Genomic DNA, 14,302 nt, shown 5'->3' on the forward strand with positions numbered 1-14,302 from the left:
GATACTGGCAGTTAGAAAGCACTAGAAAGACCAAGGTCTCATCTGAAGAATACTAGCAAGGCAGCTGTTCAAGAAAAATGTCTTGTGAAAGAAAGGATGTAAATGGAAAGAAGAGAATATTACTTTATTTGATATGTAGTACCAAAGTACACACAGCATAAAGCTTTCTGAACGCTATGGCAATTTGAAGCTCTGTTGTGGAGAAATCTGAGTGAGAAAAATCTATATACAGACCAGAGATACTAGACTGAAAAGTGTATTTACCTTCTTTACTTCCACCTAATTCAACATGGTAGATTTTGAAAGTCAAGAGCACACTGCGACTTACTTAACAGAAAGAGTTCGGTACCTTTTCTTGATCTGTCTGAGCACATATTTTTTTCTAATTGTCCTGATTACTCTGCATTCTCACACACAGGATTAATGAATATGTAACTTCCTTGGATCTTGGCACTTTTATGCCATCTTCAGAGGTCTTTGAACTGCCTCCTTGGACGTAGCCACTCTTAAATCCTTTTCATATCTTCATGTGAACATACTTCATCTCCTTTTTGTTGTTGTTCTTTTAATCTGTTTTAGAGCTTTGATACACACAGAATCTATCTGCTCTTGTGCACAGGACATGGTGGATGAAGGCAGATTTTTTGCAGCCTTCAATTCCACCCACTACTATTATCTCTTTAATATCCCAAGTAATATTTAATTTAATTCCCTTTTTTAATGTATCATGATCATTATCTTGACTTCACCCCATTAATTACTACTGTAGATCTCTATCGCTTTTTATAGCCTGAAAATGAAACATGGAAAACAATGTGGATCTGCTCACAAACATACACGTAATGTAAGCGGAATTATTTTCAGTGGATTTAGAATTAGGTGGATATTTTCGTTTTGAAATAGCTTTTCAACCAAAAAAAAAAAAATAGCTAGCATTCATGAAAAAGTTCTAATGTTATTTTCTGGATTACTCCTGAAGTCCTTTGTTTCCAGTAAATCCCTGGAGGCTGGATAACTAACAGAGCTTTGGATTAGCAGTCTGAAACTAATGACATTAAATCAATTGCTACAAGAATATATTTAGGCTGAACATTAATAATAAGGCAGGCTGGGTGGCATAATGATGGAACACTGGCCTGGGACTTGGGGAGGTCTGGACTATGTTCTTGGCTCAGCCAGTAACTTGCTCAGTGACCTTAGGAAAGTCACTTTATCTACTTTTGCCTTATTAAAAACTTCAGTGTGGAAAGTGCTTTGAACTCTCCTGATGTCAAGTGTTATATCACTGCCATATATATTATAACCATACAAGTGAAATCTATTAAATGTCAAGCAGAATGAAAGTGGGGAGTGCCTGTGGTAAAAAACTTTATTGAAATGCTTCAGAGTCCTGTCAAATCTCTATTTCAGTAATAATCTTCTACAAGAAATTGAAGGAATATGAAGATGCATAAAGGCCTTTTGCATCTTACAAACAGCCCCTTATGCTGCTAAGTGCAGTTTGATGTTGATATATTATACAAAGATAAAGCTAGAAGGATGTATCAAGTGGAATGCTACAGGAGTTCATCCTAGTTAATGTAGTAGTCAGCATTTTCATTAGAGCACAAAATAAGACATCAGGAGGTAATATGGAGAATGTCAGTATGTTGTTTTAGGCAGGAATTCTATTGATATGTAACTATGAGAAAGCCAAAATACTTATGCCACATCTATTTTCTTCTGGATCAAAGTTGGAAGATGAACTATACATTACTGGTGGCAAAGAAGCAGGATTTGGGGCTACAGCAGGGGAAAGACTCATCAGAGAGAATTAAGCAAAGTTCAGTTTTGGAAATTGGATGGAGTTGGTCTCTCCTTAATGGGAAACCCCAAGAACAAGGGGAATCAAATGGAGCGATTAAAGGTTATTTTTGAGAACATGTAGAGGATTACCAGAGCCTGGAGAAGGGCAAATGCAATTCTTATCATTAAAAAGGTAAAACAAACAAAAAAGCAAAACAAACCAACCACCCAAAAATAAACAACAGGAGAATCAGAGAAATGAAAGACCAACTATTCTTCTGGGAAAAGAATACTGAAGAAAAATAAAATAAATCATTTGTAAGGAGGATAAGAACTCAGAAACTCAACCAACGAAAATAACCGATTTTAGTTTTAAATCAGCTTTTCTGTTACAAAAGAATAGAGTGGCTACAGAAGTAGTAGTCAGTGTTATGTACCTGGATTTTATTTAAGTAAGTGTAACATGACAGTTTCAGAAGTAAACTGGGAAAAAATTGTCTATAATTGAAGTGCCCTAAGGTTGGTACAAGACTTTGTGGAAAACCATGTTAACAGATGTTATTAATGATTGACTGCCGGACTCTCATGCAGGATCATGTGTGCTCTGGTTGTAGCAGTACTCAATATTTTCATCAGTAATAGGGATTATGAAAAAAAGATGCTTATTAAAAATGCAGACAGCACCAGCCTAGGCAGCTTCATGCTTGTCACAAAAAATAAGAAAAAAAAATTCCCAGAAATTGATAATTTAGAGAAATGGCTTGAAATATAGCGTGGAATTGTATAAGGGCAAATACGAGTCACTAAGCTTGTGCAGCTTCAGACTGGATGGGGATCTGCAGGAGGATCTAGAAGACTGTCAGCTGTTATGCAAAATGTAAGCACCCACTGGATGTACAGAAAGAAACAAGCTGGGTAAGTAAAGGAATCCAGGCGGACTCCTATGTACTTTTTCAGCACTACATTTCATGGAAGATGAGACAGGAGAATAGCCAAAGGAAGTCAGTGAGGATGACAGTACTGGTGAGGAGTTAAGGAGCTGGTATTATTTCATCTGAAGAGAAAAGAAGACAAAGGTGCTACATGATAATTTCCTTCAAATTCATTGGACACTGTAGCAAAGATGGGGAATAATTTTTCTTCAGGTCCAAGTGAATGAGACATCAGATAGTGAGCTAAATCTGAAGAAACTGATTTAGATTAGACATCAAAATCCTGACAGTACAGGCAGGCCAGTGTGAGAACAGATTCTGTGCTTTCCCCAGGCAATCTCTGCAACTGGAAATTATTAAGAGCAGATTAAACTAATGTCTGAGAGAGCGAGTGCTGTATTGACTCAGCCCTAAAGCAACCATTCTGCCTACATCTTGCTGCTCTTTGGGAAGGCCAGGCTAGATGTTGGAATGGTTACCTGGAATAGGTTGGGTTTAGGGCTTTTATTCCAGTGTTTTTTTTGTTGTTTTTTTTTTCTGGTGCTTGTTCTATCTTCTGTTGCTACCTCAGTGTAATTTATATACAGCTAGTCTATGATAGTTTCATTAGAAGGGCAATGTAAATAAAAGTGGTGAGAAAAATATATTAATGTTTGTAAAGTACTTTACGAGCCCCAGCTGAAAGGCAGTATATAAGCAGAAACATTATTATGGGAAATCAATGAATAAAGTAATAAACTGAATTGAATAAGAAATGAAACAAAACCCCAAAAAGTGCTATACTCTGCACATAAAACCCATAAACTATATATTAAACTTAAATAATACCCCATTTTAGGAGGTTTTTTTTTTAAATTAATTAGGGCTTTCTCATTTTCCAAAGTTCAAACAATTAATCACAGGCCTATATAATCAAAAGTAAAGTTTATTTCTTATTACCTATTCATATTGCAATCCTAGCGTTTGAGATGATTACATACTATATATAAACACATACCTGCTATGTAATCATTTAAAGTGCTGGGAGCAGTGTATAGGTAGTTCAAAACGAACATCAAACATCAATAGCATCCCAGAGCACAGCACATTATGAGAGCGAGTTTAATCTGTCCCTGAAATGAATTTGACTTGTTCATTAGTGAGATGAAGAAAACTGATTGCAGTGAACTATTTTCTTTTATATCAAAGAAGGGATAATCTTACCCTCAAGTTTTTTTTTTTTTTCTTTAAGGAAAAAACAAGTTGGAAGAAGTTGGAACAAGTTTGGAAGATGGCAGTGTTTTTAGAATCATAACTGATCAATCCTGGGTTCTATGGCATTATTTGTATTGATTTTACTTAACCATTTAGTTTTAAGATTACCCACTCTGCTTTAAATACATAGAATTTTCCTGTTTCTTATATGATAATTGCTTCTTTGGAACTAGTCCAGCAGTCTTTGGATAGTTAAAGAAAAAATGAAGATGCAGAAGCATCAATTGAATAATTGTTTGAATTGGAAAACTAATGAATATTTCAGGTAAGAGAGTTTGAGGGGAAAAGTTAAAGATCATAGCTTAGAATGAGCAAATTCCTTAATCACTAAGAGGACAGTATGATAGTCAACATTTGCTGTTCATTAATATTAATAGATAATATAAAAATACATAGTAACAAATTAAAAAAACCCTAAACAGCATGTTTTTTTTCTTTCATAACCAGGTTATTCAATTTCACACTTTCTCTCACACTGGAAACAGTTCCAGCAGCAGCAGCACCTTGAGAAGGACATCAGGAGGAGGTCACAGAGGTAGTTTTATGAAGTGCATTAATTAGACATAATAATGTGTTCTACATTTACAGGTCCTTTCATCTAAGGTTCTTGAAGCAATTTATAAACATTGCTGCACTGCTGCAAAAGGAAAAACACTCACTGCATAAAACTTTCAGGAGTATTGAAGTATTAGTGACTTGCTGTAATAACTGGGCATCAAAATGTCCAAGTCACCCTAGAAATACCTTAATTTAAATGCATTTAGTAGCATCTAGCTGCTTTCAATTTGTCCCAGTTTTCTTTACTTTATTAAATAATGACTATACAAAGAGAGCCAGATTCTGTTCTCTCATCCAGTTAGGAGCTGTTCTGACAACATAGGTTGATATTTGCTTTTGCAAGTGCTTGCCTCAGAACTGTGATTCTTGATCGCTATCAAGAAATGCATACCACCACCTGAAGCAATACGTGCATGAAGGCAGGTCAAGCACTTTCTGTTCACATTGGTGGTGTTAGGACTAGAAGGGTAAGAAAGATTCCCTGGCGTGGAGGAATAGCCTCTGAGGAAACACCACATGCACCATGAGAAGAGAGTGGCATAGGAGATGTCCATGAGCTCAGTGTAGCACAGGACCTCCTCATTTGACACAACATCATGGTATTGAGGACAAAATATTGAGCAGTGCAGTGAAGAAGGTTATGCTGCAGTTACCATTCATGGCCAATATAATTCAGCTGGTAACAAATACTAAGTAAAATGATGTAGTGGGAACACATAACTGTGCTTGTAAAACAATTTATGCTTCTCCTTGTTACTGACTACTGCCTTCTCTCACACAACATCACAGAATCATAGAATATCCCAAGCTGGAAGGGACCCACAAGGATCACTGAGTCCCACTCTGGCTCCACACAGGACCACCCAAACCCTATATCTGAGATCACTGTCCAAACGCTCCATGAGCTGCAGCAGCTCAGGGCTGTGCCCACTGCCCTGGGCAGCCTGTTCCATGCCCACCATGCTCTGGTGCAGAGCCTTTCCCTTACACCCACCTGACCCTCCCCTGATGGAGCACCATGCCGTTCCTTCGGGTCCTGTCACTGTCACCACAGAGCAGAGATCAGCTCTGCCCCTTCACTCCCTGTGAGGAGCTGCAGCTGCCATGAGGAGCTGATTGTTAGGGTCTATTCTTAGGGTCACAGTGCCATGGCATAATGATGTCACGAGGCACCTCCCTGACAACCGCTATGTGTACGGGGTCCCTGGCAACAGAACGCCAGTCCTTGCCCAACGTGCATCTTGTGGCTGCCGACCCAAGAAGCAGTACATATAGAGCTCTCCCTCCCTCCCACCTTTCCGGAGGAGGATGGATCCTCCACTACCAAAGAAGCTTAAGCTTTGGGGCAGCAGCAGCAAGTGTGAACCAATGGAAACTGATCCACCTGAAGATGACGTCGAGCCCGTGGAGGTGGATCTACTTCTGGAGGAAGAGCTGATGGAGGTGGATCCATCTCCATCAGGCCCGGGCAAGCACTATAACATCATGCTTACCTGAAGACGTCTCATCCGTTGGCAGCGCACCAGGGGCTCTCAATTTCCATCTAGGTGTTGAAATGTCACCATCTGCCAGAAAGCCCCTGCACTGGCTGCTGCTCCCTACACCCCTTCCTTCCCCATGCCCCATCCTCATCCTTCCCCAAGACCTCTCCCCTCTTCTTTCGTGAGCTCTGAGGAAAAAGGACTTGGACTGGGACTGGTGTCCACTGAGCTGCTGTGCTGGGACAACAGGAGGAGTCCAGCATTAGGACTCTTTTTCAAGTCAGGACAATAAACAGTAGAAAAGGATGATACAATTTAAAAGGACCATAATCATAACAATAAGAAAGTAAAGCGAGTAAGTGCCTCTCCATCTTTGGTACTTCAGGGTCTGCCCTGAGACTCCTGCGTCCCCTCCCGCTCTCAGCAGTGGGAACGGCTTTGCCCCACAGGGTGAGGCCCAGCTCAGGCCTGCACCCGCTGCTGCCACCTGCGGCCACCAGCCCTGCCTGTCCCAGGACAGGCGGTGCCTGAGCAGGTCTTTGCTCAGCACCGCTACACTGGCTCCTAAACTTATTTGTATGACAGCAGTGTGGGGCGTACCAAAAAAAGGCATTTTCACACATAGCTCCCAAGGGCTTTCTTCTTGCTCTTTCCCAATCATTTCACCTCTCACAGCAAATTTAAAGAAAACAATCCCAGGCTTCCTTCTGCAAAAGTTCTCTCTTCACAGCCAGGAATGGCTGGTGGATGCCAAATGATGACGAGCTTTACAGAAAAGAAGAGCTATGACCCCAAAAAAGAACACCTTCAAACAGAAATACAGCAGAGGCCCAAGCCTCCCAAGCCTTCAGACTCCAGTACCACTACTATCCCTGAGATTTCCAAAGGTTTCATGTTCCTTGACATCTTTCATGTGCCATTCACTCCTGAAAGAGGTGAAAATACTCCACTATGATTCTTGCCAGAACAGAATTACACAAACACTTGCTCAAATTAAGGCCAGTTTCTCATTAACACATCTGTCAGTTAAGCTTTTTCATTACCCAAGTCAGCAGCATGAATTATGAAAAGAAGGCACGAGAAGGAGTCAGGATAACATCTTACAGGTGAGATGAAAAATATGTATGAGTATGTATGAGTACAATTCCAGTGTCTGTAACTATTAGGATAGAAACTATATAAAAAAAGAATCATCACCATCTGTCCAGACTCTATTCCTGGAGCTTGCAATCACAGACGTACCTTTGTACGAAGGTCCAGCAAACCTTCCTCATCAGTACATATGCCTGATCCCAAACCACCAAGGGCATAAGCAGAACGTATCATGACCGGATACCTGATCTTCTCAGCTGCCTCCAAAGCATCTTCAGTCTAAAAGGAGAGACAAATAACTTTCAGAGAGAATGAATTCAGATAAAGTTGACCAACTCAGGTTACTCTGTTAACTGGAAATTCCATCCACAAGACATTAAGCTGTCTCTAGACAAATTGAAAAGAATGGAATTGGTTTTTTAACATTACTGTGTTCTGCCAAAAGAACAACCAGAAAAGAGGAACATGGACTCAAGATAGTGACTGCTGCCTTTAGCAGTGTGGGCAGCCCTGCTGACTTCCCATGTCCTTACCTGGTCTGTCCTTGCAGACTATAGCATCAAATAACCCATCCAACAGACATCCTGGTTTGAGACTTTGCTCCAAACTCAAACATGCCTTCTATTGAACCAATTACTTTTTCACACTGTCACCCTCAAGAGGGATTTCAGCACTGCTGATTCTGAGGACCAGAAATCGTAAGCCTAAAAGGCTTGTGTCAGATTAAATAATAATAATAAAAAAGTAGCCACTGAAATATTGTAAAGTTTTGTAAACTTTTATTCTGCAGCACAGAAGTCCCCCCCTCCTAATTTCAGTGGATAAATTAGCTTACGCTTTCCAAGTGCTTAATTGCATTTTCATCTATTTTAAATCATTGTCAACAAGCACCAATTCCTGTGGAGTGCTGATGAAGTTGCGCAAGCTAAGGAATCCACACTTGTAGTTAGCTTTCACTAAACAAAACTAGATTTTTTTTTAAAATAAGTCCCACAACAATAATAGTAATCACATCTTCCAGAGTGTCTGATTTACCGATTCTGCTACAAAGCTAGGAGCAATCTTTTCATTTGACAAGATCCTGCTGATGAAGACAGATCAGACATTTTGTCTCAGTGGAGCATATTCTGAAATACTGCAGCACAGAGGACTTTGTGTATGTGTTTGCAGACAAGTATGGGTTAACAACTTGAGATAATGCTTGTCTTCAATTTCTCTCTCTTTCTCTTTTTTTTTAAACTCAGTGCTCAAACAGAAGATTGAAGTCTGCCAAACATGATGTCCATCAAATTTTTACTGCTAAAAAACTGAGGTCACCCAATGTGAAATATAGAGACAATAAAATGATCAAAATACCTCAGGAAAAGAAAGAATGAACAATTTGAAAAAAAGGGAGAAAAGCACTGTACACTCCAACAACAGCATCTTAAATGCAAAACATCATTGTACAGAACTTTATTATGAAGTGATAAATCAGCACCCTGAGGCTTCATTAACTTCAGTGGAACCAAACTGATTTATGCTGGCTGAGTCAATTGCTGTATATATATGTCTGCATAAGTCAAAATTAATCATATTGTGAAAAATAGAAGATTCTAGGAATATATCCCAGAGGAGAAGATATAATATATATACTTACTTATAATTCAACTAATAGACCAATATAAACAAGACTGAAAAGGGAAGAGACCAAACATGAAACTTGGGTATTTAGGCTTTTTCATTATAAAACAGAGGAAAATTGCCTTCGGTGGAGAGAAGATTGGACAAAACATTTCACTTTCTTCTGTGTTTTTGCTTCTTAGGTCATACTTAGTAGGGACCTGTGTGCCTTTCTACAGGACTTAGAGTGACGCAACTGTCCTAAGGTAGACTTCTGCCCTCTTGCATGGCAAAAAACAGGTACAGTTGAAGCATAGTGGCATTTTGAGGCTCTCTTTCTTGAGATAGTAGAGAACCATGGGCTAGATCATCGCTTTTTTTGGTTAAAACTTCTTCAAAGTGTCATAATCTGTCAGTGTGTGAATACAACAAACTGAGGGGGCACAGCTGGCTTCTCAGCTGATGACCTAGGCAGGGAGAGTCCACACTGCCTGTGGAAGGTTCCCAAATGTCCAGGTTCCTTAAAGTGAAATACAGTTACTATACTGACTCGTTGGCAGTACTTGGTGTTTGGCACGGATGTAGAGTACAGCTTCTCAGAACAGGTGGTTTTATGGTCTCAAACAGCTCACTGGGATGCAATTTGGCTGGTTGAACAGCTCTTGGCTCAGGAGTTTGCTGTGTGACATCATGTTTGTACCCAATTCTTGCTTTTTTGGCACCTAGCTGCAGTTTCTGCCCTCACTCTGGTAAAGAATAAGAGGAAATTGTGAAGATTTAAGTGGTAATGAATCACCATCATTGTCTGAAAACTTGGAAGCTGCGGACCACTGCTTCAAACAGCATAGTCTACTCAAGAGAGTGACTGGTTGATAGATACCTCAGTTAGGCAGAGGACCAGGCTCAGGCTCTCATTTGTCCTGAGTGGACATGACCTATTGATAAGGAAGAAATGCAAGACAAGAGCTTTTGGACCTCTGCAATTTCTGATTTGTCTGTGAATATTTTGTCCTGACTGTGATTTGAGTTTTGGCTAGACAATCTATAAGTGAGCATAACTCAATCCAGCTCCATTTTAATGGTCACGTGAAAGGATTTAGACCTCTTTGGGACAATTTACACAGAGAATACAACCAAAATGAACTGAACATGACATTGTTAATCTCTTTGTTTGCTGTTAGAATCTAATCTGAGTCCCACAGTTATTTTTAATGAGTATCAGTGAAAAATTGGGGAATCCACTGATTGCAGAATCACAGAATAGTAGGGGTTGGATGGGACCCCTGGAGATCACCTAGTCCAACTAAGGGGCTATGTATCTGCACATTACTTTTGACTCACACAGTGTTCAAGCTCAAAAAACAGGAGACTGTGCTTAGTATCTATCAACTCTTAGTCAACCACACCATCATCACCTTGAGGAAGGACAATTTTATAGTTATACCACAAAAGCTTTTATGAAGAATCAAACTTCCCTGCCAATATGTTTTGCCTAGTGCTTGCTTTAATCCTCAACACAGTAAAATAAAATGTTCTTATTTGATTATGGTTGGATGGGACTTACAGTGAATCATAGTGCTGAAGCACAGTGTATAAAACAAAATTATTTTGTACTTCCTTGTTCCTTTGTAAGGTTGTCACAGCTGCACCACTCCTGAATTCCTCTCAGATATGCACATCCTCTGTCAGCACTCTGCATCTCCAGCATTTGGATTCCTGCAACCTTCCCATTGGACCACATCCTCAGGCAGTCTTCCTAGTAAGGGGAAGAGAGCTGTAGAGAGCAGAATAACCGTGGTTTCTCCTACATCAAGTCAGAATTGAAAAGTAATGTCATCCATGGGCTTGAGGGAAGCTCAACCTTGCAGTTCATTCTCCAGGCTCCTTCCCTACAAATGGAATGGGAGAGCCGTTGTTAGTGTGCCAATGAGTAGTGCACATCTGAAAGGTCATCATGCACAAGTTTCTTTCAAGATCCAGTCTAATAAAATGAAAAACTCTCATTTTTTTCAGTTTAGAGCATTTGCCAGTAGATGGTGTTAGGAATTCATCCAATCAGAATGGCACCAAATGGCACCGGCATCTGAAAAAAAGCAATGTTTTATGACACTAGCAAGAATTACTTCTCCTTGTGAATCTATTTTCTGTCAAAGAGTTTACATTTGCACTTGCTGAAGTGCTGTGATTCTCATTTAAACTAAAGGCCCTCTGCAGCAGAGAGCTCCACAAAGGGTCTCACCTCTTCAACAGCCATTTCATAGAAGTGTGTAGGAGTGTGAGATTAACAGAGTGGCAACTGAAACAAAAGCTAGCTGTTAAATACACTGAGGGTCAGCTACAGGAGGATGATGATAGATGCTTCAAAAATAAGGCCTCAAGGTGCACAGAATAGATGCAAATTATTATTAGGAGTGACTGCAGCCCCAGTTTTCCTAAACCTCAGCTCTAGTGTCTAAATCTTAAACTATATGTCTACCCGTTCCCCCTGTAAGATGGCCAGAACTGTTGGACTCTCCAACTATTTAGAAGATTTTCAAACATTAGCTCTTCATGAAAACCTGAAAATGCAATACCTGCAGGTAGCTGGCTTGTTTTTTCAGGTTGCGTAGCATTTAGTAATTCTTTGTTGTTTCTGGGATTACTAGTTGTTCAGCGCTAAATCAAGCTTCCGATATAAATTTTTGAAGGTTAGGGTGAATTTTAATGACTTTACACAACTTTAATGGAAGATAAATAGCAAAATGACCCATTTTGACACAGGGAATGAACTGAAGCTTAAAATGACTCAGTTTCCAAAAGTTTTATCCTGGAATTTCACTTTGTTATTGTGCCTGTAATTGAGAGAAATATAGCACACATAGAAGACTAGTAGCTATTTTGGTCAATAATGCTTTAAAACAACATCTACTTTCACAGAGTTTATTAGAGATGGTATACTCAGAGACTGGGTTTGTATTCTTCCTATGTTTTTTTAGGGAAGGCTGCAATATAGGTGCAGTTTTGCTGGCAGAATTTGTATTATTAATTTATGTAAACCAAAGGCAGTGAGGAATCCAGAAAATCAATTTTAAAATGTGTGTAATTCAGACATTTAAAAATGAAACATCCAGATTATTTCTATAGCCAACTGCTTTGTGACTTCTTTTTAGTTCTTTCTTGAGTGAGCCAGTAATCTTTTTTTGATTTGTTAAGGCTACTATTTCAGAGTAACCTAGTACATGAAAAAGTGCTTTGAAACATCTGCTCTGAATTTGTTTTTTAATTAATTAACTAGTAAATGCTTTTCTGGTTGTAGTGAATGTGGCAACTTGAGTTAACATCATTTACCGTGTTAAAAAATGTAAAGACATCAATTATATGTCATGGCCTTCCTCCTCTGATAATTTTAAGATGATGTAGTTTCAAACTCTGTAGTTTCTCTTCATTTTTACATGTTTTTAAAATGAGGTTCCAGCTAATTAACAGCTGCATCACTTTGCAGTGCTACAGGATGCCATTAGACAACCAGGCTAGGAGAACAGATTTCAGCATGCAGGTTTCAATTTCCTTACCCTTAGCAGCAGGGCTCCACGTACCACGGAGATGTATTCCCCTTGTTCTTTCAGTATCTAATACTTCAATACTTGCCACTTAATCTTTATTCCAGACACCAGTAAAGCAGATGAGCAAAGTTATTGTAAAGTCTTTTCATACAGGGCTTATCTTCCCTCCTTCATGTCTGCAGTCTATGCACATCAATTTGTGGTCATAAGGTACAAAATAACAGTTTTCTACTGAAAGAAAATTCTTGGCTTGGTTCAGAGCAGAGCTCCAGGATAGCTCCTTGGGTTGTGGGCTACAGGCATCCTGCCTCTGACAGGGATTTGCTTTGCTTTCTCCGCACGTCCAGAGAGGTACTATGTGGCAGAGAGGTGTTCAGAATGAGGGACTGGGGCTCTGCCACCTCCGGTGACATTGGGCCACATGGGGCAAAGGACTGATCAGCAAGCACAGCATCCAATTCTCTTACCTGGCAGCCCAGCCCAGGGAGCACCAGCTCCATTTATGCTGCTGAATGCATTTAGCTATTCATTAGTTTTTTGATTACTACAGATGAGCATATTAGCTCTTGCTCCTCCTCATTCCTTCATCCTCCTTGTCCCAGAATGGCTTTTAGCTACAATGCCTGGAACTCAGGCAAGCAGTTTCACATCTTTTCTTGCAGGAGAAGAGAATGAAGATTTATAGTGTCAGCTACCAAATGATGAACGAGGGGGAAGTGACTCCTTCTCCTGCTACTTGGGGAAATCTAATCTTGCATTTTAGACTTGGAGACCAGTCAGTTTTTTTCCAGATCAAATAACATATTTTGTGCGGGAATGACCTTTTTGTTTAAGCAAGGAAAATGGAAGAAATATATTTGTTTCAGACTGAACTGATTTAGTTTTTGGTTCATGAGAAGAGCGTGGCATAGGAGATGTCCATGAGCTCAGTGTAGCACAGGACCTCCTCATTTGACACAACATCATGGTATTGAGGACAAAATATTGAGCAGTGCAGTGAAGAAGGTTATGCTGCAGTTACCATTCATGGCCAATATAATTCAGCTGGTAACAAATACTAAGTAAAATGATGTAGTGGGAACACATAACTGTGCTTGTAAAACAATTTATGCTTCTCCTTGTTACTGACTACTGCCTTCTCTCACACAACATCACAGAATCATAGAATATCCCAAGCTGGAAGGGACCCACAAGGATCACTGAGTCCCACTCTGGCTCCACACAGGACCACCCAAACCCTATATCTGAGATCACTGTCCAAACGCTCCATGAGCTGCAGCAGCTCAGGGCTGTGCCCACTGCCCTGGGCAGCCTGTTCCATGCCCACCATGCTCTGGTGCAGAGCCTTTCCCTTACACCCACCTGACCCTCCCCTGATGGAGCACCATGCCGTTCCTTCGGGTCCTGTCACTGTCACCACAGAGCAGAGATCAGCTCTGCCCCTTCACTCCCTGTGAGGAGCTGTGGGATGCCATGAGGGAACTCTTCTCTGGGCTGAACAAAGCAAGGGACCTCAGCTTCACCTCACACACCATGCCCTCCCAACCCTTCCCCATCTTTGTAGCCCTCCACTGGGTGTTCTCTAACAGTTTTATGTCTTTCTTACGTTGTGGCACTCAACCTGCACCCGGTGCTGGAGGTGGGGCCGCACCAGGCAGAGCAGTGGGACAACCCCTCCTTCAGCTGCTGGCAGCGCTGGGCCTCGTGCACCCCAAGGTACAGCTGGCCTTTTTGGCTCCTGGGCACAGTGCTGCCTCAGATTCAACTTGCAGCCACCCAGAAACCGCTGATCCCCTTCCTGGGGCTGTGCTCCGGCCTCTCATCCCCGAATCTGTACATAGAGCCAGGGCTGCCCCATCCCAGGTGCAGAACCAGCACTTGCTTTTCTTCATGCACATGGAGACCACTCTCAAATTTGTTGAGATTTAAGCACAAGGCCTCTCTACCCTCAGGGCAGTCAACACGACTCCCAGTCATCCACAGATTTACTTAATGTAACTTCCAGATCTTTATTGGAGTCATCGATGAAAATGTTAAAGATAACTGGTTTGAAGGA

At 40.6% G+C, this 14,302-nt stretch overlaps 1 long non-coding RNA gene across 1 annotated transcript in view; it reads left to right on the forward strand.

Moving 5' to 3' along the window:
- The window catches only part of LOC110400205, a 78,036-nt gene that overhangs the window by 60,046 nt on the left and 3,688 nt on the right, over window positions 1–14,302 (forward strand). Inside the window, exon 9 of the long non-coding RNA XR_002439699.1 lies at window positions 4,419–4,506. This is a non-coding gene — a long non-coding RNA (uncharacterized LOC110400205). The remainder of the gene's footprint in view (window positions 1–4,418; window positions 4,507–14,302) is intronic.

The sequence above is a fragment of the Numida meleagris genome, chromosome 5 (assembly GCF_002078875.1).
Source record: "Numida meleagris isolate 19003 breed g44 Domestic line chromosome 5, NumMel1.0, whole genome shotgun sequence".
Taxonomy (NCBI): domain Eukaryota; kingdom Metazoa; phylum Chordata; class Aves; order Galliformes; family Numididae; genus Numida; species Numida meleagris.